At 42.9% G+C, this 24,971-nt stretch overlaps 1 non-coding gene across 1 annotated transcript; it reads right to left on the reverse strand.

Annotated features, from left to right (window-relative positions):
• Window positions 1-22,321: 22,321 nt before the first annotated feature.
• Trnat-ugu (transfer RNA threonine (anticodon UGU)) lies at window positions 22,322-22,395 on the reverse strand. The gene has a single exon. It is a non-coding gene; the product is annotated as a tRNA-Thr (tRNA).
• Between the last annotated feature and the right edge of the window lie 2,576 nt (window positions 22,396-24,971).

Here is a 24,971-nt window from a genome sequence, read left to right on the forward strand (position 1 = left end):
CTTGTGTCACAGTGGGACAAGGGTCTCAACAGCCAGGGTCAATACTTCTAACATACAGGTACTGGCTTCTGTAATTATGTCTCCTTCTCGTGTCTTTTTGGATGCCCCTTTCAGTATTGAGGAAAATGTGATAAATTTCTATTTTGTCAGTCTCAGTTGTATGAATGTGTGATTTATCGCTACTGTGGTTACCGGTTTCAGGCTGACTCGTCCATTATCAAACCACACACCTTGTTACACACAAAAACTCCGCCCTTTGTTTCTGCATTTCATTAAAAACTTTCGTCCATCATTACACTTCCCGATCCGAATACCAAATAAGTGGAGATGAAGAACGGAATTATTTTGTGGAGATCGCCCTGTATTTTTTTTATCTGCCAGGTGCTCCCCTTTGTAGTAGTAACCAAATACAGCTCTACGCAATAAATGTTTAGTAAAATCTTCAAATACGGTAGATTTCCTTTTTCTTTTGTATCCGTTTCTTGGAGGATCAAAACACGTTCTCACATCTGGAGATCTGCCGATGTTGCTGAACTATTAATGTGGAATACGGTGCATTTGGAAATTCCACGAGGTTTCGCTGTCAGCTTGTTAATTTGTGCAAAATTTATATTATTCCCCGCATCTTCACTGTTGGAGAGATTTTTAAAAAATCCAGGACGTTTGCTACGACATTCTTAGTTTATTTTAGAATTACGCACAGCGACCAGTTGAGTCCCTTGATCCTCCATTACTCTTGCTTCAAACACAAGTCAATGCACCTTCTAAGGAAGACTGAAATCACACATGAACACACGACATGGTATGGGAACAATGAAAACGCAGCTGGTGCTGACCTTCATCGCTACCGTAGGGCGTGTACGGTGACAAGGCTGTGAAGCGGAGAAATGATTTCCTTTGCGCCTGACGACATCACACATCAGGCACGACCTGGAAGTGCATATTTGGTGGTGGCTTTCTATCCGGTGCTGCAAGCTTCTTCATATCTGCGTAGCAATTGCAACCCGCTTTTTGTTATTGTTGTCAAACCCCGTTCTCCCTCTACAAATTTTACCCCCAACTGCACTTCCCTCCATTACTAAATTAACGATGCCTTAAGACGTATCCTATCAACCCGTACCTTATTTCAGTCAAGTTGTACGATAATTCTTTCTCCCTCCCCAGTTCGATTCAGTACCTCTCCACTAGTTATTAAATGTACCGATCTAATCTCCAACATTAATTAATCCTTTTTGCTGGTTTTTGAACTATTTGGATGTTTGGCTATATGTTGTTTTGCCTTAAGAAATACGGAAAACAGCCAGCTTTTATATATTTTTATTTAAACCAGTACACGTTTGTGGCTTTAGTCTATTTTCAGTTGGTAATAAATATTTAAATCTTCATTAACACATCCACTGCGTTTTAGATGCTGCAGCTGCGTTTGTATTCCTCTTGTTGTCGCTCCTAATTTTCCGCTTGTAAATGCACCAACAAGCGGAATGCAAATGCAGCTGAAGCATCCACAATGCAGTGAATGTGTTAATAAAGTGCTAATTATGATTTAACTATGAATTACGCTAACTGAAAGTAGACGGCCGCCCGAAACGTGTGTTGGCATGAATAAAAATATAGAAGACGTGACTGTTTGTTGTATTTCTTTAGGTAGAACAACCTTTAGCATTCTTCTGTCGCATCACTTTTTACAAGCTTCTATGTTGTGTTCATTGATCTTGAGAAGGCTTTTGACTGTGTCAGATGGGACAGACTGATGAAAATCTTAAGGAAACACGGAGTTGACTGGAGGGGTAGACGGCTAATTAGAAATTTTTATTTCAACCAGAGAGCAAGAATATGACGTGTAATGGGTGAAGAAATTGAACTGCGAAGAGGTGTAAGAAAAGGTTGTTGTTTATCACCAACACTGTTCAATACATATCTGGAGGAAATTATTATTGAAAGTTTTGATGGAAGGAGAGGAGTTTGTGTAGAGGGTTGGAGTGTATAAGATTTGCAGAGGACATGGTTGTGATGGCAGAGAGTGCAAAAGAGTTGGAACAAATGTTAGATGATCTAAACACAAAATTAGAAGAATATGGAATGAAGATGAACAAGGAGAAAACGAAAAGCATGCTAACTGGAGGAAAGGGGAGAAAACGCCTTATGAAAATTGGGGGAGAGGAAATAGAACAAGTGAATAACTTCAATTACTTGGGAAGTGTTATAATGGATGATATGTATTGCTCAACAGAAATTAGGAAAAGAATTGCAATGGCAAAAGAAGGATTCAAGAGGAAACAGAAATTACTTTGTGGACCAATAAACAAAGATCTGAGGAAAAGACTTGCCAAATGTTACATCTGGAGCGATGCAATTGATGGTGCGGAGACCTGGACATTGAGGAAGGAAGATGAAAGAAAATTGGAGGCACTAGAAGAATGCAAAAAGTGAAATGGGAAGACCGAGTAAGGAATGACGAAGTATTAAGGAGAGTTGGAGAAGAAAGAAACATGTTTCATCAGTAAGAGAAAACGGAACTAGATTGGACATTGTTTGAGGAGGAACTGTTTATTGAAGGAAGGAATAGAAGAAATGGTGGAGGTAAAAAGGGGAAGAGGAAAAAGAAGGTACCAAATGCTGGACAATATCAAAGGAGACAAATATTCAGAAATGGAAGTTTAGCTATGGACATACAAAAGTGGAAGAGGCTTAACCCATGACAAGATCTGCCGTAAGGCAGAATACCATACTATTACTACTATTCTCTTCTTGCCTATACTGCATATCCAGTACTCCATTCTTCACTTCAACGTAAGGTTACAACAACAAAAAGTACTTCCACAAAAATCTTTCTGGTACTTAAAGTTATATTACACTGACTGCTAAAAAAACGAAGCAACCAACAAATATGGCGGGGCGGTTACGTAAATGAGTAGTTGCAGTTATCTGTGATAGGTAGAACGGCAACCAGACTGCGTTATTGTTGTTCGTATCTAGTCTTGTTACCAAGTGCGACAGCAGCACGTGTTGAGTGTTCACTGTGAGGCACCCATCTGGTCCAGTTGTGTAATAGCAAGATTTTTGAGCGATAGAAATGGGGCAGTGGCCCGATGTTAGACTCCATGGGAATGTGGGGGCGGCCATAATGGTCACGAAGACTCCGGTCTACGATGTCTGAGTACTACTTGGATGGATTACCGTATTAAGCACCAAGCACATCGTAACCCCTGTGCTTCTGCGCCTGCCATCTCAGAACAAGTTCTGGACGCCTCGCAACACTGTGAGTCATCCCACACTATGGGTAGGAGACTAGTAGCAGTCGGAAAATGGAATTACCGTCCCATGTGCAGACTGTTTGGAGTAGCGCCGTGACCACACAGAAAGGACTGTTAACAAATGTCATCGCATACTGCTGAGCGATGAATCACGTTTCTGCAATACCCCGATCATCGTCAGAGAGTATGGCGGTGATCTGGGGAGATGTCCCATTCTTCCAGTGTTTTGGAGAGGCTCAGCTGTGTTGCTCCAGGCGTCACGTTATGTCGGGCCATCGTGTATAACCTCAGGTCACGTACCTCTGACAACCTTGTTTGTTAATTATCATGTGAGAGTATCGTGGTGCCATTTTTCAGCAGGACAAAGTCCATCCACATATGGGACGCGCGATGTTGAGGCACTTGCACGGCAAGGAAGATACCCACATCTGTCCCCAGTAGCATGTGTGGGACCAGCTCGGATGTCAGCTCCATCCCGGTGCCAACATGCATGAGATCAAATACCAGCTACAGCAGTTGTGGGTCAGCGTGCCTCAGGAGACTATACAACTGCTTTGACAGTCCTCCGAGGCGAATCAGTGCATGAATCCAGACTGGAGATGGTGCAGTGTAATACTGATGAGCCTTGCGGAAGTAATGGTAAACTTTTATTTTGTCCATATCAGGTGCGCAAATATACAGTTTAATGCTGCAGTGGTTGCCGGTTTTGTGCTGACTCACCCATTCTTAAACCACACACCTTGTTACTAACGATACCTAGTTATACAATACGGTGTCAAGATGGGCAAATAGCTTTGTACAAGAAATTCAAAATATTCGTACCTTTTGTCACTATGTCATATCACTTATTAAATGCTGAGGACAATAGTCTTGAGAGTATATACTTCGATAAAGCTTGGGTTCCACAAAACCATAAGAACAAATATATTTTGCTCAACTTTAACGGGAATAATGAAAATATCTACAGCTACTTTTGTAGAGCATATATCAGCGATTTGGATTATGGGTGCAGTGACGAAGGGCCTGTATCGACTGAAAAAAAAATCGGGATGTAGGGAATATTCTCCGTCGTAGCGGGGCGCGCCGTCGAAACAGAAGTTCTGTCGGCGGCATCCAAGTGCTGGCGCACTGTAGCGCACTAAGCCTGTAGTAAATAAACTGATTTTATGGGTGACACGATACAGTAATGATGTCTTATATGTTACCACAATTAGTTCTACAATATTCTTAACAACTTTCTCGTTGAAAGTTTCAACAAGGTTCCACGAAATGCAAATTCATTAGCAACGACATTTGCGTTACACAGGCAAACAATTTCACACCTCTTAGGGTATTTTATGTTTTATCTCGGAATACTTCTGTGCCACATGCATCTATAAACTTTGAATTCAAATGTGTCAGTGGTTCTGTTTTTTCCACATATTATTGCTTGTAAAGTCAGTTTATTTTCGTAGTAGCTGGCGAGAATTCTCTTTTGGGAATTATTCCGTGTTGGTCTAGACGAAAAACAGAGATTAATATTTTCCACAACTTTTACTAAAATTTGAAATTATCACTGACTGGCAATGCTGTAAGAGGTTGAGATGATCTTAAGCTACCTATATTCGTGACGGCTCCTGTAGCAATGGCAGCATCAAACCAGTCTTCGGCCTGAAGACCACAACAGCAACACTCAGAATGCTGACATTTTTGTAATGGAAATAGCCTTCTTCAAAATAATCAGCACGTTTTGTTAAATGCTGCTGTTGTTGCTTTTGCTGTAGTCTTCAGTCCGTAGGGTGATGCCTCCTTCCTAGACTGTGCTGTGCAAATCTCTTCACCTCTGCGTAACTTCTGCAGCCTAAGACACTGTGTCTGGAATCTGGCAGGACGACAGTACAAATTCCTGTTCGCGCACACGGGTTAAGGTTTCTCTTGATTTCCTCAAATTGCTTATGGCAAATGACGGCATGGTTTCTTTTAAAAGTCGATTTTATTCCCCCTTTCGATCTTGCGCTGCATTTGTAGTGACCTCGTTGTCGGTGGGACGTGGAATCCTAGTCTTCCCTCCTTTTTGCATTCGAGGCGTAGTCTCACTCTAGTTTTACCCCCACCCTGCCATTCTCTAATTGTCGAATTGAAAATAGGAAAAAATTAATAAATGGTTTGTATTACCGGCATCCCGATTCAAATAAAGTTCAAAGAAAACTTGAACCGCGTTTCATATTATACACTCCTGGAAATTGAAATAAGAACACCGTGGATTCATTGTCCCAGGAAGGGGAAACTTTATTGACACATTCCTGGGGTCAGATACATCACATGATCAAACTGACAGAACCACAGGCACATAGACACAGGCAACAGAGCATGCACAATGTCGGCACTAGTACAGTGTATATCCATCTTTCGCAGCAATGCAGGCTGCTATTCTCCCATGGAGACGATCGTAGAGATGCTGGATGTAGTCCTGTGGAACGGCTTGCCATGCCATTTCCACCTGGCGCCTCAGTTGGACCAGCGTTCGTGCTGGAAGTGCAGACCGCGTGAGACAACGCTTCATCCAATCCCAAACATGCTCAATGGGGGACAGATCCGGAGATCTTGCTGGCCAGGGTAGTTGACTTACACCTTCTAGAGCACGTTGGGTGGCACGGGATACATGCGGACGTGCATTGTCCTGTTGGAACAGCAAGTTCACTTGCCGGTCTAGGAATGGTAGAACGATGGGTTCGATGACGGTTTGGATATACCGTGCACTATTCAGTGTTCCCTCGACGATTACCAGAGGTGTACGGCCAGTGTAGGAGATCGCTCCCCACAGCATGATGCCGGGTGTTGGCCCTGTGTGCCTCGGTCGTATGCAGTCCTGATTGTGGCGCTCACCTGCACGGCGCCAAACACGCATACGACCATCATTGGCACCAAGGCAGAAGCGACTCTCATCGCTGAAGACGACACGTCTCCATTCGTCCCTTCATTCACGCCTGTCGCGACACCACTGGAGGCGGGCTGCACGATGTTGGGGCGTGAGCGGAAGACGGCCTAACGGTGTGCGGGACCGTAGCCCAGCTTCATGGAGACGGTTGCGAATGGTCCTCGCCGATACCCCAGGAGCAACAGTGTCCCTAATTTGCTGGGAAGTGGCGGTGCGGTCCCCTACGGCACTGCGTAGGATCCTACGGTCTTGGCGTGCATCCGTGCGTCGACGGGCACGTGCACCTTCCGCCGACCACTGGCGACAACATCGATGTACTGTGGAGACCTCACGCCCCACGTGTTGAGCAATTCGGCGGTACGTCCACCCGGCCTCCCGCATGCCCACTATACGCCCTCGCTCAAAGTCCGTCAACTGCACATACGGTTCACGTCCACGCTGTCGCGGCATGCTACCAGTGTTAAAGACTGCGATGGAGCTCCGTATGCCACGGCAAACTGGCTGACACTGACGGCGGCGGTGCACAAATGCTGCGCAGCTAGCGCCATTCGACGGCCAACACCGCGGTTCCTGGTGTGTCCGCTGTGCCGTGCGTGTGATCATTGCTTGTACAGCCCTCTCGCAGTGTCCGGAGCAAGTATGGTGGGTCTGACACACCGGTGTCAATGTGTTCTTTTTTCCATTTCCAGGAGTGTAGATATGTTGATACCCCACTCATATAATTATAGCTGGTGGTAACTTCAATATAACCTCGATATGTTGGCGAAAATACACGTTGAAAGCCGATGGTAGGTATAAAAAAAGTCAGAAATAGTACTAAATGCCTTCTCCGAAAATTATTTGGAGCAACTAGTTCAGGAGTCTACTGGATGTGTGAAGGGTTGCGACAAAAGTAAATTATAATATATCTCTTTAAAAAATCAGATGATAATTCGCTTGACGCCTTCCTAAGAGACAGCTGCACTCTTTCCCAGTTAAATACGTAAGTGCAGACCAGATGCGGGTTAAATTCAAATTTATACCTAATAAATTAATAAAAGGTGGAACCGATCCCCCTTGGTAGACAAATCAGGTCACAACACTGTTGCAGAAGCTATGAAGAATGCATTCTAAATTTAAAACAACGTAACTACCGTCTCGGTTGGAGAATGTTTCCCTTACAGAAAGAGAACGGGAGTGCTTTATGAACTACAGGACTCTGCTACATTTATGCTCCCTTCAGCAGTATCTACCACAAGATTTAATGAGCGAGAGCTTGTAGCATGACCTTAATCCCTTATGTATCTACTTACGGTGACATTTAAAGACACTGGTATTCGTCGTAAATATGAGATCGGTTCCGACGGTTCGATGTAGTCCAAATCGATTGCTTCAGATGAAAAATACTATGTTCATCATTACCTAAATTCTACGTAACAATAGTTGTTTCCGATGCAACATAGTAGAAACTTCCGGCTACTACACAAAATTGCTTGAAATTATCCTTCCCTTTTCATACTGATCCTTTTATATGGTTTATCAGCTTCCTTCGTGTGGTTAAACTGTTTATACTTGGTTTCTCTTTCAGAGACTGTCGCCAGATTCACTGACATGTATCGGAAGTCAAAACCAGCTTTAACTGTGACATTATAGGTTTCGTGGCTCATGACGTCAGACAACTAATCCTGCAAAGTCTGATACGAAGTCACTGCTCATCTCAGTTCTGATGCTTTCATTACAAAAGCCTTTTGAAGCAATGTTGTATTTGTATCGAAGCAGGAGGTCAAAAAATTTGCCCTTTGACAACTAGATTCACTTGAAATGTGAATTTTTTTAACAGGATGGAGATATAAGTGCAGATATTTTTATTCGTACCCACATTAGAGAGTTGGTTCTCTTTCCTACGTCGAACAGTATTCCCACAAGCATGTTACAATCTTTACGACGTGATATTTTCCGCACGGTCGTAACTGCTCCACAAAGTGAACTAGACCTACCGGTGTAGACAAATCTGTTGCTGCACTCAGTCGCCTTTCAATGAAGCTGTTGTCAAGTCACACAACTTACAGCTATCTCCTACATCAGCTGTTCCGCACAGACAGTCTTGAGCGCTAACAGCCTGGATTAATAGCTCACATTTAGTGATAGGCCGCCGACATAATGGAATGACGACACAAGAACAGTGACCCATTTCTGAAAAAGGATTTGTTCTAGGACATTTGTTTCTACTACTGTGTTTCTAGTTTTTACATGTAACGTCATCTGTAAGAATATGTGATTTTTTGAACCACCCTGCCGAATGAAACTTCCTGGTGGATTAAAACTGTGTACCGGACTGGGATCTTTTGTCCTTCACTGGAAAGTGCTCTACCAACTCAGATACCCGAGCACAACTCACGACTCCGTCCTCACAACTTTACTTCCACTGGTACCTCATCTATCTTCCAAACTTTACAGAAGTTATCCTGCGTGACTTACGGGATGTAAGGATAGTGCAGAGACGTGGCTTAGCCACAACTTCCGTAATGTTAGCATTCTGTTGCTGGCCTTTCAGGTCTAGCGTTTACTACAACTCCCCTGCACATAGCATACTAACGTCCTCATAGTAGATAACCCAAGAGATAGTCCTCCAGCTCCCACATGGAGGTGTGTACAATAATCAGCAACTGTAATACTGACAGATCACGCACATAATATTTCAGTATGCTACGTGGCTGCCTTTGTTGCACACTCCATCTAAGTACTGGGCAGCACTGAATGCGGTAGACAACAAATATTTATTAACAGCAAAACGAAACGTACAGTTCTTCTACATTGTTATACCAGGAACCATGACAAGCTTCTACGTTGTACCTAGTTACCATCGGCATCATCATCGATTACATCATCACTATTTTCTTTCATTCATTCATTCATTAACAGGGAACCGGGTAACATCACACGGGTTGGGTCGCTCCAGCTATATTATCAGCCACAAAATTATAATCACCGATCTATTATTGATATAAACCTGCCCATGTGATATCACACAGTGCACCGAACAATCCTAATGATAGACCTCCGTAGCCTACGACCTATGCATGTGCCAGAGTTAACACCAAGACATTGGCAACTACGATGGGCACAAGACCATCAGTGCTGGATGTTGGCGCAGTGGCAGAGCGTTGCATGGTTTGAGGAATCCCGATACGTTCTTCATCATGCCAGTGCGAAGGCGTGAATCACGAATCCGACGTCTTCGAGAGGAACAGCTCCTTGACATTTGTACTGTGGGACGGAGAAAACCTGGTGGCAGCTCCATTATGCTCTGGGGAGCATTCATGTGGGCACCCACGGGTCCAGTGGAGCTCGTGCAAGGCACCATGTCGGCCAAGGAGTATCGGATACTGCTTGCAGACCATGTACACCCCTTCATGACCATCACGTTTCCCGACAGCAGTAGTATTTTTCAACGAGACAGTGTCGTCATGTCGCAAGGGCAGAAGTGTGACGGAATGGTTCGATGAACGGAGTGGTGAGTTCCAGTTGATATGCTGACACCCCAACTCACCATATCTGAACCCAATCGAACACATCTGGGGTGAGATTGGGAGGTGGCGCAGTGATTAGCACACTGGACTCACATTCGGGAGGTCGATGGTTCCAACCTGTGCCCGGCCATCCGGATTTACGTTTTCCGTGACTTCCCTAAATCGCTTCAGCAAAATGCAGGGATGGTTCCTTCGAAAGGGCACGGGAAATTTCATTAACCATCGTCCCCTCAAGTGATGGAGCCGTGTTTGGTCCCCTCCCCCTCAACTAACCTGCCTATGATAGAGACTTTTATATCACCAACAACGAGCCGGCCGGTGTGGCCGAGCGGTTCTAGGCACTTCAATCTGGAACCGCGTGACCGCTACGGTCGCAGGCTCGAATCCTGCCTAGGGCATGGATGTGTGTGATGTCCTTAGGTTTGTTACGTTTAAGTAATTCTAAGTTCTAGGGGACTGATGAACACAGCTGTTAAGTCCCATAGTGCTCAGAGCCATTTTTGAACCAACAACGTGTGGAAGACAGCCTTTCTCCATCAGCAATCTCTCACTCCAAAGACGTTTTCAGTTGCTAACTCCATACGTTGCCTGAAACAGAAAACAACATCTTCTTCCCCTAACTTACAATTAGAAGAAAAATAAAAGAACAGCAGTACGAGTCTGTAACTTTTTTCTGAGTTATTCGAGGAAATGTCTCTGTTGCATTTTGCCTGTATGAATTATTTTTCCCGTTTTTCGAGCAACTAGTAACAATGCGTAGGGAAATACTATTGCTCTTTTTAAAGTTATTTCCGTTACGTAATAGTAAGCGTCCGATGACATTGTCAATTAGTTTGGAAAAATGTGTTTATAAGCTTTTGCAGCTACAGAAAAATGCTGGACGATAACTGACAGTCGCAGCAGTGGCTGGGTACTTTCTGGCTGTCAGTCGCATGATGGATGTTCTACGTTTGCAGTTAAACTACATGTTTGTCATAGTTTTAGTACAGAGTGCTTTCATGATTGTATGACGACAGAAAACATTCACAAATATCTTTCTGCCACTGAGCGAAATTTACTGACATTTTGTTGACATTTGCTAGTTATGTCTGTGTCCAGTCTGATTCACTATATTTCACTAACAGAACACGGACTAAATCGTTCGTTCGCAGATCAAAAAACTAGTTTTTACGAACTCACTGATGATTTTCACATTACATTTCAATTTGCCTGCAGTATGATTTAGATTTTTTGATAGCAAAATTCCTTGATCTAGTAAGCAAGCAATTCACTACTTTCTAGTAGTACTTAATGTGACTCATTGTTTTGCTTAAGAGAGGTACAAGGGATTTTTGTTTTCGGAATGTCTGGAAACACATGAAACACCCTTTTGAACGGAAAGATGACGGCTCCACAGTGAAGGATGAAAAGTAATATTTTCTTTCCACTTTTTTCCTCTCAGTATCGACATTTAATATTGTCAGAGGCATAGATTACAAATATATGTTTCGAAATGAAACCAGATTTGTCTTTTTAAAAACTAATTACAAATTTTCTTTAAAAATGTTGTACTAATGTTCCCTTTATTTTAACTGGAATTATGTTTAAATGGTTGTACGATTAAAAAAACGACTAAAAGCATTGTTACGAATATTTTTATTAAGATTTTAGTTCTTAGATCGTAAACAGAATTTGAATCCCAATGAAATGATGCTGTATCGCATAAAGAATGCTTACTTTATCGCGTAACAGTGCTCAAACGGCTCGAAAACAGATGTAAGATTGGCAGTGTCCTTAAAACATTTAGAAAACTATCCTTGCAAGGCCACAATAGTTTTTTCACATCTCTTGTTTTCTTTAGCTTAGGAAACTGGGCTGTCTTAGTTTGTCCCTTCATAAATAAGTTGTTTCACCATGCAATTAATTACTGTGCACTGTGTGCAATCAAGTCCACCTAAAATGCGACTTCTGCAGTCCGTTTCTGCTGTTCTAGTTTATGTTTCTGCACTGCTTTTTTCTTCATAAATTCAACACTGGCGGGTTTTAAATCGAAAATCCGTTACAGGTCTACCCCTTGACATAACCGACATACTTATCAGCAATATATGACGTCTCCATACCCTTCGTTCATTTGCACTGAAAACTGTTGCATTTGACATTGGAATACTGCGTGCGACTTCAGAAATTTTGCTACTCGTTTCACTATTTCCTCTACGCGCTCCATGCCATCAAATTTAGAACAAAGTGCTTCTTGGTGAACAGAACAATGAATCCGGTCTGTCAATCCTTGTAATATTTTGATCATCCATTGTGAACTAATTCTGTAAATTCTTTCTGCATGGTTTTGTAATGTCCTTCCATAGCAAATCTCATGTTAAGTTAGTATTAAGAAAACAGTCTTAAACGCGTTTTTTTAATTTATTTAGTGCCGATCGGTTTCAGCCCACCGCAGGGTCCATCTTCAGGGCGAACTGCTGGTGGCGTCACGTCTACCAAGGTGTGGCAGGAGACTGCTCTATAACCATGTTGTCCAAAAATCCGATGTACTTGTTAATTGTACGACTGCATAAGAGACACTGGCAATTTTCGTCCCTGTCTTCTGTCATCACCATTTACTTTTAAATCCTTGTTACGGTAGATTGCTAGACTGCCTCTTTTTGTGCAGACAGCCATTAGATCTGTGAACACCCTTCATACCAAGAACGAATAGCGAAGGGTAAACAGCACTGGCACCATGAAACCGCTGAGCTGAAGAGGGTCGTGCCAACCGATAAATGCCACACTGCAATGCTATGTGATGTGTGACGCTGTACCCGGATACTGCCGAGAAGGACTGAACAAAGCCGAGATCGGCCGAGCCTCAGGCCACAAGCAGCCCACGCATCGGGCTAGTGTGTGGTTTGGCAAGACTTGGCCAGGTCTGATCTACAGGACTGTGACAATACAGTAGGTCTTTTCATCACTACGGTGTTTCACTTAGCATGGTTCTACTGACAAACAAAGCTTCTCTGCCTCGTGATGACTGGGTGTTGTGTGATGTCCTTAGGTTAGTTAGGTTTAAGTAGTTCTAAGTTCTAGGGGACTGATGACCGAAGATTTTAAGTCCCATAGCGCTCAGAGCCATTTGAACCATTTTTTGAACAAACAAAGCGCCAATGTAGACCTCCTGTTCACACAATAACGTACGTGACAGAAGATGCAAACTCTATCCTGGTAGAATAGCGTCCGTTCACTGAAACAAAGTTCTTTGAGAAAAATTCGCGCAGCACATATGAAGAAAATGTATGGCAAGAGCCTAAAACTGATAGTCCAATAGAGCTAGGAAAAAGAGAGCGACAGATGAAAGGCTAAACTAAGACCAAAAGCAAGTATCAATTGGTAGCTTTCAAAGTTTATCATATTTGTACTTCCTTACACATTCTGATAATATTACTATAACTGCTATTCCAAGACTAAAACATTTTAATCAAAATAACCCGTGTCCAGCGTTATATTTGGGCGCACCACTATCTGGGTGTCTCTCTCTACCGCCCCATCAAAGGAAGCCACAACAGCCATCGGCTACAACTGAAATTTTCAAACGTCAGCCAGTGATCAAAGTGCCAATCTTTAGTTTATATGATGGAAGATGCCCCATGGACAAAGGCAACATTTTTGTGCTACCAGGGAACCAATGAAAAACTTTCACACTCGTATACTTTTAAGTTATGACAGTATATGAAATAAGTGTAGTCGTTGGAATAAGGGTAGTTGTGGAAATGAAGATAAAACATCTATAAAAATGAACCGAACAACGTGAAATAACGATCATGAATTTATGATACATCCTTGTATGTACAGTTTCGTGTGTCCAGAAACGTGATATTCACCCGGGATGTTTGTCCTGGGTTGTTAGATAGGCAGAGATCAGGGGCTGTCACTAGGGCCACGTAACTGTGACTTTAATCCAACAAACATTTCCATTACAGCAGGCGCTTTAAGCCATAGTAGAAATAGTAAGTCACAACTCAAGGCGACAATGACACACATCAAAAAAGTTTTGTATCACCTCGGTTCCGAAAGTTCAGGAACCTGTACAGAAAATTGGAATAGAGATAAACATAAACATCACTTCCGCCCTTTTTATTATTCATGAAAACCACACATTGCATGTTGTACCACCATACAGCGAGATCTTCAGAGGTGGTGGTCCAGATTGCTGTAGGCACCGGTACCCCTAATACCCAGTAGTAAGTGCTCTGGGATTGATGCATGCCTGTATTCGTCGTAGCATACTATCCAAAAGTTAATCAAGGAACTGTTGGTCCAGATTGTCCCACTCCTCAAAGGTGATTCGGCGTAGATCCCTCAGAGTGTTTGGTGGGTGAAATCCTCCATATATACCCCTTTTCAATCTATCCCAGGCATGTTCGATAGGGTTCATGTCTGGAGAACATGCTGCCCACTGAAGTCGAGCGATGTCTCTATCCTGAAGGAAGTCATTCACAAGATTTTCACGATGGGGGCGCGAATTGTCGTCCATGAAGACGAATGCCTCGCCAATGTGCTGCCGATACGGTTGCACTATCGGTCGGAGGATAGCATTCACGTATCGTACAGCCGTTACGGCGCCTTCCGTGACCACTAGTGATGTACATCAGCCCCACCTCTTACCACCCAAAAACCGCAGGGAACATCCACTGCCGGCCGGCGCGGCCGAGCGGTTCTATGCGCTACAGTCTGGAGCCGAGCGACCGCTACGGTCGCAGGTTCGAATCCTGCCTCGGGCATGGATGTGTGTGATGTCCTTAGGTTAGTTAGGTTTAATTAGTTCTAAGTTCAAGGCGACTGATGACCTCAGAAGTTAAGTCGCATAGTGCTACGAGCCATTTTTGAACCTCCACCTTGCTGCACTCGCTGGACAGTGTGTCCAAGGCTTTCAGCCTGACCCGGTTGCCTCCGAACACGTCTCCGAGGATTGTTGGTTGGGGGAATATGACACACTCCTCGGTGAAGAGAACGTGATGCGAATCCTGAGCGGTCCATTCGGCATGTTGTTGGGCCCATCTATACCGCACTGCATGGTGTCGCGGTTGCAAAGATGGACCTCGCTATGGGCGTTGGAAGTGAAGTTGCGCATCATGCAGCCTATTGCGCACAGTTTGAGTCGTAACACGACGTCCTGTGGCTGAGGTCATCCACTGCAGTAGTAGTCCTTGCGCGGCCTGGGTGAGACATGTAATCGACAGTTCCTGTCTCTCTGTATCTCCTCCATGTCCGAACAACACCGCTTTGGTTCACTCCGAGTCGCCTGGACACTTCCCTTGTTGAGAGCCCTTCCTAATACAAAGTAACAATGCGGACGCGATCGAACCGCCTTATTGACCGTCTAGGCATGGTTGAACTACAGACAACACGAGCAGTGTACCTCCTTCCCGGTGGAATGACTGGAAATAATCGGCTGTCTGACCCCCTACTCTTATTAGGCGCTATTCATGCATGGTTGTTTACATGTTTGGGTGGGTTTAGTGACATCACTCAACAGTCAAGGGGACTGTGTCTGTGCTACATCCACAGTCAACGTCTGTCTTCAGGAATTCTGGGAACTGTAGTGATGCAAAACTTGTTTTGATTGGAGTACTGCAGTGGTCACAGTTATTATCTACACCATTCTGTATTCCAATTATTCAGTTAATAAGTACTTCAAAACAAATAATATGTTATTTCTGATACGAATGAAATGGGAGTCGGTCATTCGTGATTAATAAGAAAACTTCAAGCTATGCATCCATGATAATGTTTTGCCTATCATAGTTAAAAGTCTCTTTTATGTTAAAATTTTTCACAAATAGTAAGTTTTACCGCAAAATTGGTATGCAATGTCAGCAGCCGATTAAAAAGCCCTTCTAATGGTACGTCATTCATCCCTGTACGATTAGCATGTGTTGAGAAAAAGGGATGCTGACTTTAATAATAATATGTACAATGCTCCTAAATATTAAGTTTTGATAGTAATATTACTATGCACAACAATTTATAAAGTTAATAATAAAACCTTTTTTCTGCGTAAATGAATTGTGGACGTTCTGCGTCCTCCAGTGGCAGAACTGTTCCCTCCAATCGAGAAACAATCGAGATAATAGTGCAAGACATAAATACTTACAGTCATTTACTACAGGAACACATCTCTGAGACAAGCACACTCTTATGCCTGATTACTGGACAAAACTACTTTGAATTTCATAAAGAACTCTACTTACTGGACGGAGGACTAACAGTGGGATCCTCATTTGAGGAACTAATGTAAATAACTACAGGAACAAAATAGAAGAAAGTATACACCAGAAAATAGTAAAAGGAATACAAAGAATAATATATTGGTGGAGACACGTGGATGACATCCTGTGCTCGGTTGAAATGAAGAGAGAAGAGCTAGACATAGAGATAAACACACTACATAAGACATAAAGTGCACATCAGACAAATGTCAAGCATGGCAAATAAACTTCTAGATTTATCCATCACAAAGAAAAATGATCAATACTGATTCAGTATTTATAGGAAAACCACCGCACACTGACACAATAATGCCCCAATCATCAAAATACACACAGTCTCAAAAAGAAGATGCTCTCATATATATACGCTCCACAATTTAAAGAAAGTGCACTAGACAAACACAATTACAATAATATGTTAGGCATAATAACTCAAACAGAAAAAAACAGTATACCAAGAAACCTTAATTACACAATTGTAAATATATGTAGAATCCAGCCATTACCTACTTCAGGGCAATAGCTGTGACGCTTCATACTTAGACGAGGCCAGCAGAACAACGGAATTAAAATAGAAATAACGCAAAAGAGCACGGAAAATAATCAGATTCGGCACCAGAATTCACCTAACAAGGGAAGTTCAACGTTCAAAAGGTAATCACAGAGAAGAAACACAGAACCAATAGCCAAACAAACATTAGCAACCAATTATTATTTAAATTAATGAAACAAATAGTAGATAAATAACAACACCTCTAGTCACCACAAAAGCAGTATTTACGAGTACATGAACTGGGCAAAACACTCACTCCTGATTACCCACCACAGCAAAATAATAAAATAACTATAACAAAGTTATAATCTACATGTACAGAAGCTTTTCTTCTACTCTCTCTCTCTCTCTCTCTCTCTCTCTCTCTCTCTCATTCACTCACTCGCTCTCACAAGTTGGGACCTAACTCCTAGTACGCTATATCTTATTTTCAAAACACACACACGCGTACTCACAGACACAGGAGAGAGAGAGAGAGAGAGAGAGAGAGAGAGAGAGAGAGAGAGAGAGAGAGAGAGAGACTGAGGGAGAGAGAGAGAGGAGGGGGGAGGGGAGGAAAAAATTGCAGAAGCTTTCACAACTCCAAAATGAAACAAAAGACGATCGTATTCAGCAGCTTCAAAACAGAGTACAGGAGCTCGGAACTACACAAAGCGAAACAGAAAATACATATACTGTCAATGAAATTCAGTGTACTCAATATCGAAAACCCACATGTATGCCGGCCGCAGTGGGCGAGCAGTTCTAGACGCTACAGTCTGGAACCGAGCGACCGCGACGGTCGCAGGTTTGAATCTGCCTCGAGCATGGATGTGTGTGATGTCCTTAGGTTAGTTAGGTTTAAGTAGTTCTAAAGTTCTAGGGGACTCATGACCTCAGAAGTGAAGTCCCATAGTGCTCAGAGCCTACATGTATAAAAACGTAGCGAAAAAAGTAGGAAACAAAAAGTCGTGAGTGATCGTAGTGGTTTAATACCGTTAACAGTAGTAATTAGAAACTTAAGGACTGTTTACGATCTCGTGAAAAAGATTTGCGAGGAAAACCATGTTTATTAGTCACTACTGAAGATCCTTTAAAATAAAGCGAAACGCGCATGGTCTGAATAAGACATTTGTTACAGTCGCAAAAAGACGGTTTATAACCTATATTACTGGTATAACTGTGACTGTGGAAAAAGTGCGCTAGAAATAATAAGAGGAGCACATAATAAACCAACAGGCAATACGTCAGTGGTGGCCACGAAAGGCTCGATGATTTTCTAAGATCCTCTAGTGTCTCGAGCATTCAGTGGCGGTGGTCCTACCACGATGCCATTTTTTTCTGTGTGCCGTGTCACGTGCATTAGGCAGTGGTACGCAGCTGGGTTTATGGCTTCCACACGCCTTAATGGGAAGGTGGTTAGAAAAGTACCAGGTGATCAAAAAGTCAGTATAAATTTGAAAACTGAATAAATCACGGAATAATGTAGATAGAGAGGTACAAATTGACACACATGCTTGGAATGACATGGGGTTTTATTACAACCAAAAAAATACAAAAGGTCAAAAAATTTCCAACAGATGGCGCTTGATCTTATCAGAATAGCAATAATTAGCATAACAAAGTAAGACAAAGCAAAGATGATGTTCTTTATAGGAAATGCTCAATATGTCCACCATCATTCCTCAACAATAACTGTAGTCGAGGAATAATGTTGTGAACAGCACTGTAAAGCATGTCCGGAGTTGTGGTGAGGCATTGGCGTCGGATGTTGTGTTTCAGACTCCCTAGAGATGTCGGTCGATCACGATACACTTGCGACTTCAGGTATCCCAAAGCCAGTAATCGCACGGACTGAGGTCTGGGGACCTGGAAGGCGCAGCATGACGAAAGTGGCGGCTGAGCACACGATCATCACCAAACGACGCGCTCAAGTGATATTTCACACGTCTAGCAATATGGGGTGGAGCGCCATCCTGCACAAACATCGTATGTTCCAACAGGTGTTTATCAGCCAGGCTGGGGATGATGCGATTCTGTAACATATGGGCACCTCTCACGCGTCGCCGTAGCAGTTACAAAACCTTGTGCTCGGTCGGCCGCTACGGGGGTCTATCGTCTAAACAACCCGTGGCTTCGAACTTCGGAATCATTTTCGCCATAGCTGCATTTGTCAACGGCCCTTTACCCGTTCGATTCCCCTTCCTATAGCGATAGGATCGTAACGCTGAACTGGCACATTCCCCATTCTGATAATACAGCTACACTAAAAGCGCCTTTTCAGGTAACGTCAACATACTACGACTGCTGGCGCATCTGATTCCCTCTCTCATTACAGCTCCTTTTATACATGATTCTCATGCGCAGTCACTGACGTTTTGCTGTCCATCACCATCTGTTGGACATTTTGTGAACTTTTTTTGTTCTGATAAAACCCCATGTCATTCCAAGCATGTGTGTCAATTTTTACCTCGCTATCTACATTATTCCGTGGTTTATTATATTTCCAAATTTATACTGACTTTTTGATCATCCAGTATACCTAATCGCAAGCTGCCATCGTCCAGCAATTCACTGCACTGAAACTTCCTGGTAGATCTCATTCTGGAAACATCCCCCAGGCTGTGGCTAAGCCATGTCTCCGCAATATCCTTTCTTTCAAGAGTGCTAGATCTGCTAGGTTAGGGTGACCAAACGTCCCAGAAAACCGGGAGTGTCCCGGTTTTCATCCCTGTGTTCCGCTGTCCCGAAAATTTGTTTCGGGACGCTCAAAAGTCCCGGAATTCAGTTTTAAAATACATTTCGTGAAACTTTCTCAAATTTTTGGGATTTCGAACCTCCATTGTCCCATACTAGTAATCACAGTATCAGTACTGATACGCCCAGGCTATAATATACTTTGAGCGGTACTTTGGCCAACAAGTAGTAAGTTTTATTATTGTATCAGAGCTCTGAAACCGTCCGATTGTCGCGCCACTTACTCACACACTCATTGTCAGAACAGTGTAGTAATTGATGTTTTGTCACACAAACTGCAATAGTTTTTCTCATATTAGTGGTATTATTGCTGCAGTACTGTGAAACGCAATGCCGAAACGTGCCTGCAAGTTCAGTGACTGTTATTCCAAGGAATGGTTCATTAAGAGAGGTCGTTTTGATTACGAAGCAGAGTGTTCCGTATGTTTTATTAGTCATGGTGGACGTTCCGACATAGTTGATCACATCAGGTCAAAGAAACACATTAACAGATACAGTGCACCGAGCTGCAGTAAAACTCTACAAAATTATTTTGTGGAACATCAGTCAAGTGAAGAGACGAAGGTTCGAGCAGCCGAGCTTACACTAGCCTACCACACGGTAAAACATCACCAAACTTTTTGATGATTCTTCCACTGCAAAAAAGTTTAGTTCAACAAGAACTAAAGTGTCAGCCTTAGTGAAAGGAGTAATTGCTCCCCAGAGTGTAAAGGAAAGCCTTGAATACATCAAAAAGTCTTCTTTCTACGGGATATCCACTGAAGCCATCAATCATAAGGCCACTAAAATATTTCCGTTTGTCGTTCAGGTTTTCGATATTAATCAGAGAATCCAGACCAAACTTTTGAAGGTGAGTTCCCTACCTAATGAAACATCTGACGAAATTTCAAGATTTTGTATGAATACTATCGAAATGTTTAATCTTGAGAAAAATAAATGTGTGGCATTTTGTGGAGACAACACCAACACATACTTTGGTGGTTTAAAAAGACAAGGCAAATGCGATGTATTTACCAAATTAAAGGCATCACTGCATGAAAACATTGAAGGCATAGGGTGCCCTGCACATGTTTTACACAATAGCATGCAGACATCTGCTGACAGTTTAAATTGTAATGTTGAAACTATCGTCATGAAGGTATGCTCACACTTTTACATATAACCTGTTAGAACAGAGAGGCTTAAGGAGTTCTGTGATTATGTGGGAACTGAATATATGAATGTAATGTGTCACTCAAAAACTCGCTGGTTATCAATGTTTCCTGCAGTTGAAAGAGTAATCCGCCTGTTTGAACCATTAAAATATTTTTTCCTAAATGAAGACAAAGCCCCAAAATATTGGTTCAGTTTTTCAGTAACCCTAAATGAAGCCTACTTATGGTTCATTTTCAGTCAGCTTAGCACTTTGCAGCGTGGGATAAAGGAAACTGAGGGAAGCACGAAAAGTGTAATAGAGGTAAATGATGTTTTGAAAAATACTCTGGAAACTGTTACTAAGAGGAGCTAACAGCAGTTCATTTCTTTTAATGTTAAATCTGTCCTTAGGAGAGAACAAGTATCAGAAGTAGCGGAAAGGAGTTTTAGAGAAGAAGGTAACAAGTTTTATGACACTTGTGTAGAATATCTCAGCAAGTGGAGCGCCTCATATTTACCCTCATCGTCGGTGTTTGATTGGATGTTACTGAAGAGAGTGCCAAAATGGGAAACTGTTGAAGAGACGGTTTCTTATTTGAAGAGTAAAGAGATTGAAATCGATGATTCCATTCTCTTTGATCAGTTCGGCATACTGACAAATTTTGTGGAAGAAAGACTTCACAAGTGGAATGATGAAAAAAAAAAAAAACACCGTTGGAATGTCGTGAGAAGTGGGCGAGTTTTTTAAAAAGCTATGACTGTCTTCAGCATTACTCTGAGTTGGTAATAATTGCAAGGTATTTATTTGCAATCCCAGCCCATAATGCAAATGTGGAAAGAATATTTTCGTTCATGAATATCCAGTGGACTGATGAAAGAAACAGAATGGAGGTGGACTCTCTTGAAGTAATCCTGCAGATCCTCTACAACTACAAAATGGATTGTGCCGAGTTTTGTCACTGTGTCTCAAAGAACAAAGACATGATCAAGAAGGCTGGAGGCAGTGAAAAATACCCTTTTCTACAAGGACAGTCAATTCCATCTACAAGTGCTCACTAATATTAAAGCTCATGTTAATATTAATTGATTAAAAGTTGAATGGGTGTAAAATTTTGTAAAATAGTAATACATTTCTTCATTACTGTATACGTTTATTAAATGTAATTAATTATACAGATAATCTAGATTATATCAATCTTTTGTATCCTCTTATTAGTTATAATAATCAGGTTAACAAAATGTATCAACAAAACATTAATATTTAAAATTAATAAACCTGGGTACTTGAGGTATCTATTGGCAGCCAGGTGAACGTCAACCTGTGCTAGGTTCGCAGGAGAGCTTCTGTAAAGTTTGGAAGGTAGGAGACGAGGTACTGGCAGAAGTAAAAGGTGTGAGGACGGGGCGTGAGTGGTGCTTGGGTAGCTCAGATGGTAGAGCAAAACGCAAAGGTCCGGAGTTCGAGTCTCGGTCCGGCACACAGTTTCAATCTGCCAGGAAGTTTCATATCAGCGCACACTCCGCTGCAGAGTGAAATTCTCATTCTAATGCACTGTACTGTAAACCGCTACGGCGACCCTCACTGTTAACACGTTACAGCCCGCAGAAGTTAACAATGACATCTGGGGTTTGGCCAGAATCGACGAATTAGATTGTTGCGTGAATTCGTGGCGTTTCTGTTTTCCATTTTGGTATTCCGGTTAGTATGGGTTTACTTATCGATTGTAATTTTTTATTTATAGTTCACTGTTGCTATCTGAATTTACATATAGTCATTTTGTCATCTGGAGACAGTGAATGGAGTAGTGCACGTGAGTAAATAGAGTGTCAATCGGAGAAATTAGAAAATTTCCGACATGCTTCTGTTTGAGTGCATTGAGGGGTGACAGCACTCGAAGCAGCCATAAATATTTCCAATGAAATGAACACCCTTATCTGCTTACAGGCGTTGACATACGTCAACGGGGACAGATGAAAATGTGTGCCCCGACCGGGACTCGAACCCGGGATCTCCTGCTTACATAGCAGAAGCTCTATCCATCTGAGCCACCGAGGACACAAAGTACAGCGTGACTGCAGGGATTTATCTCTGGCACGCCTCCCGCGAAACCCACATTCTCACCGTATTGTCCCGCACTACATTCGTTGTGCCCCCGCCCATTATACTCATTACTCGCGGCGCGTTGCCGATTCCCGCAAGAGTTCGGGCACTGTTTGTGCATTCGCACAGAAGAAGAAGATGGTCAAGTGGCCGGTGAGCATTAACTATTTATTTACTAAGATGGTATCTGTTCTTTCGGACATGTCACTGGACAGAGCATGGCGAGGAAATGGTAATCTCGCTTTATGGGATCTCGTTTTGACATTACTGGCTCTCCACGTTCAGGGAGACCTTCGGGGTTTGATGAAGATCGTTTAAATGCATTAATCCATAATGATTCATGTCTGTGTACTTGAGAACTGGGAAGTGTGATGAACTGTGATCATTCCACAACAGTACGTCATTTTCACGCACTGGGGAAGGTTCAAAAGTCGCATGTATAAGTACTGTATGCTCTAAGTCAAAATCACAAAAATAAGCGGATGGCCATAGGTGCTTTCTCGTCATCAATTGGTTCGTGAACAACACCGACCAATCCTATCCTGTATCGTTACTGGTGACGAGAAATGTTGTATTTATCCTGAGAATAAGAGAGGAATGGCTGAGTCCAAACGAAGCAGCAACTCCCCGTGCAGAGATCTGCGTGCATCCACAAAAAATAATGTTGTCCTTCTGGGGGAAGAGCGACGGTGTGGTGTACTACGAATTGCTTCCCCGAGGTGTAACCACCACTGCTGACATTTATTGTCAACAACCGCGACGTCTTGCAGACGCATATCTCAGAATTACGACCAGGATGACAGTGTGAAGTGGTGCTACTTCTGTATAGTGCCAGTCTTGCATTCTATATTGTGTCAGTCTAGCAGGCGCCCTGAGGTTTTCACCTTTTCCGCTGCCTTCGAACAGTCTTCAAGGAACTTCCTGACCGCATCTCGTGGTCTTGCGGTAGCGTTCTCGCTTCCCGCGCCCGGGTTCCCGGGTTAGATTCCCGGCGGGGTCAGGGATTTTCTCTGCCTCGTGATGGTTGGGTGTTGTGTGTTGTTCTTAGGTTAGTTAGGTTTAAGTAGTTCTAAGTTCTAGGGGACTGATGACCATAGATGTTAAGTCCTATAGTGCTCAGAGCCATTTGAACAAGGAACTTCCCGAGCGTTGCCCGACTGTTACAAATAGTAAAGGAGAATATATTATTGATAACTAAAGTCTCTGTTATGTCTATTTTTTGTGTTAATTGAACTTGCGGAAAAACGCTACGAACTTACGAAGCAGTCCAGTACTTTGGGTGTACCCTTAAGACGATGGCAGGTGAAGAGCCTGAATAAGCTCCATAACCGAAGTGTCTTATCCTTATCAGCTGTCATCCCAGATGGGGTCTCCCGGTCAGTACAGCCATACGATCGATACATCTTAAACACCATATGGCTGTAATCAAATGCACAATCGCGCGTCTTGCCCCTCCAGTAAATATTGAAATGCCGTGTGGCTACGGCCTCCCGTCGGGTAGAACGTTCGCCTGGTGCAAGTCTTTCGAGTTGACGCCACTTCGGCGACTTCCGTGTCGATTGGGATGAAATGATGATGAAAGTCACACAACACGCAGTCATCATTAGGCAGGGAAAGTCCCGGGCCTCGCCGGGAATCGAACCCGGGACCCCGTGCGCGGGAAGCGAGAACGCTACCGCAAGACCACGAGCTGCGGACTGCCCCTCCAGTGATCAAATATCATACACACGGCCAGAACAATGACTGACTCCCTACCAGTCACACGGTGTGGCAGTTCGACAATTATTTTGTTTTCCGTGGCTACGATGCACTCCCCAACATAGCAGTTTACTGTAATTCAGTTATTCACGTGTGTACACAGCACTCATGAATGAGGCCTTCGTTGTTTCTATTGTGACGTAATTAACACATATCACTTTGAGATTTTGTTTCAGGATTCTCAATATTACGCCACTATAACTGTGTGACCTTGATACATTTTGATGGGAGTGACAAATACACGATTTCTCGCCAGACAGGAATGAACTCTAAGAGCTCCACAGTTCTGCTAGGTCGGCAGAAGTCTTTTCACGTTGTCTCAGCAGGAGGGCACGGGATCCTTACGGGTGGAAGACAGTTTTCACGGAAATAGTCCTGTTTCCCAAAACGCTTATTGTGGACAGTTGGTGGAGGTAATCAGGCTGCCACAGTCATGGAGGCCGCAGGACACTACAGCTTTTCTGTGACGGTTCTTGAGCCTGAAATTAGCTTTTCTATCTGCACATAAAAGAGGAGGCTGTCTCCTGCCGCTTCCGTGCCATAAGAGTGTTCGTCGCTTCTCTCCAGAAACTACATATTGTGCAATTAAAAGTGTCCGCCATGGTACTAGACGCAGTGTGGTTGACGCTGTCAAATGGAAAGAGTCTGTTTTAAACAAGTACCAACCTCATGAATCGTAATGACCTTTTTTGCAAAGTATGAGTGGTAAAGTCGCGTTGCTTTCTTCTTTTTTTTTTTTAAAAAAAAAATAAAAGGGGACATTTTCATTCATC

The sequence above is a fragment of the Schistocerca gregaria genome, chromosome 8 (assembly GCF_023897955.1).
Source record: "Schistocerca gregaria isolate iqSchGreg1 chromosome 8, iqSchGreg1.2, whole genome shotgun sequence".
NCBI classification, from domain to species: domain Eukaryota; kingdom Metazoa; phylum Arthropoda; class Insecta; order Orthoptera; family Acrididae; genus Schistocerca; species Schistocerca gregaria.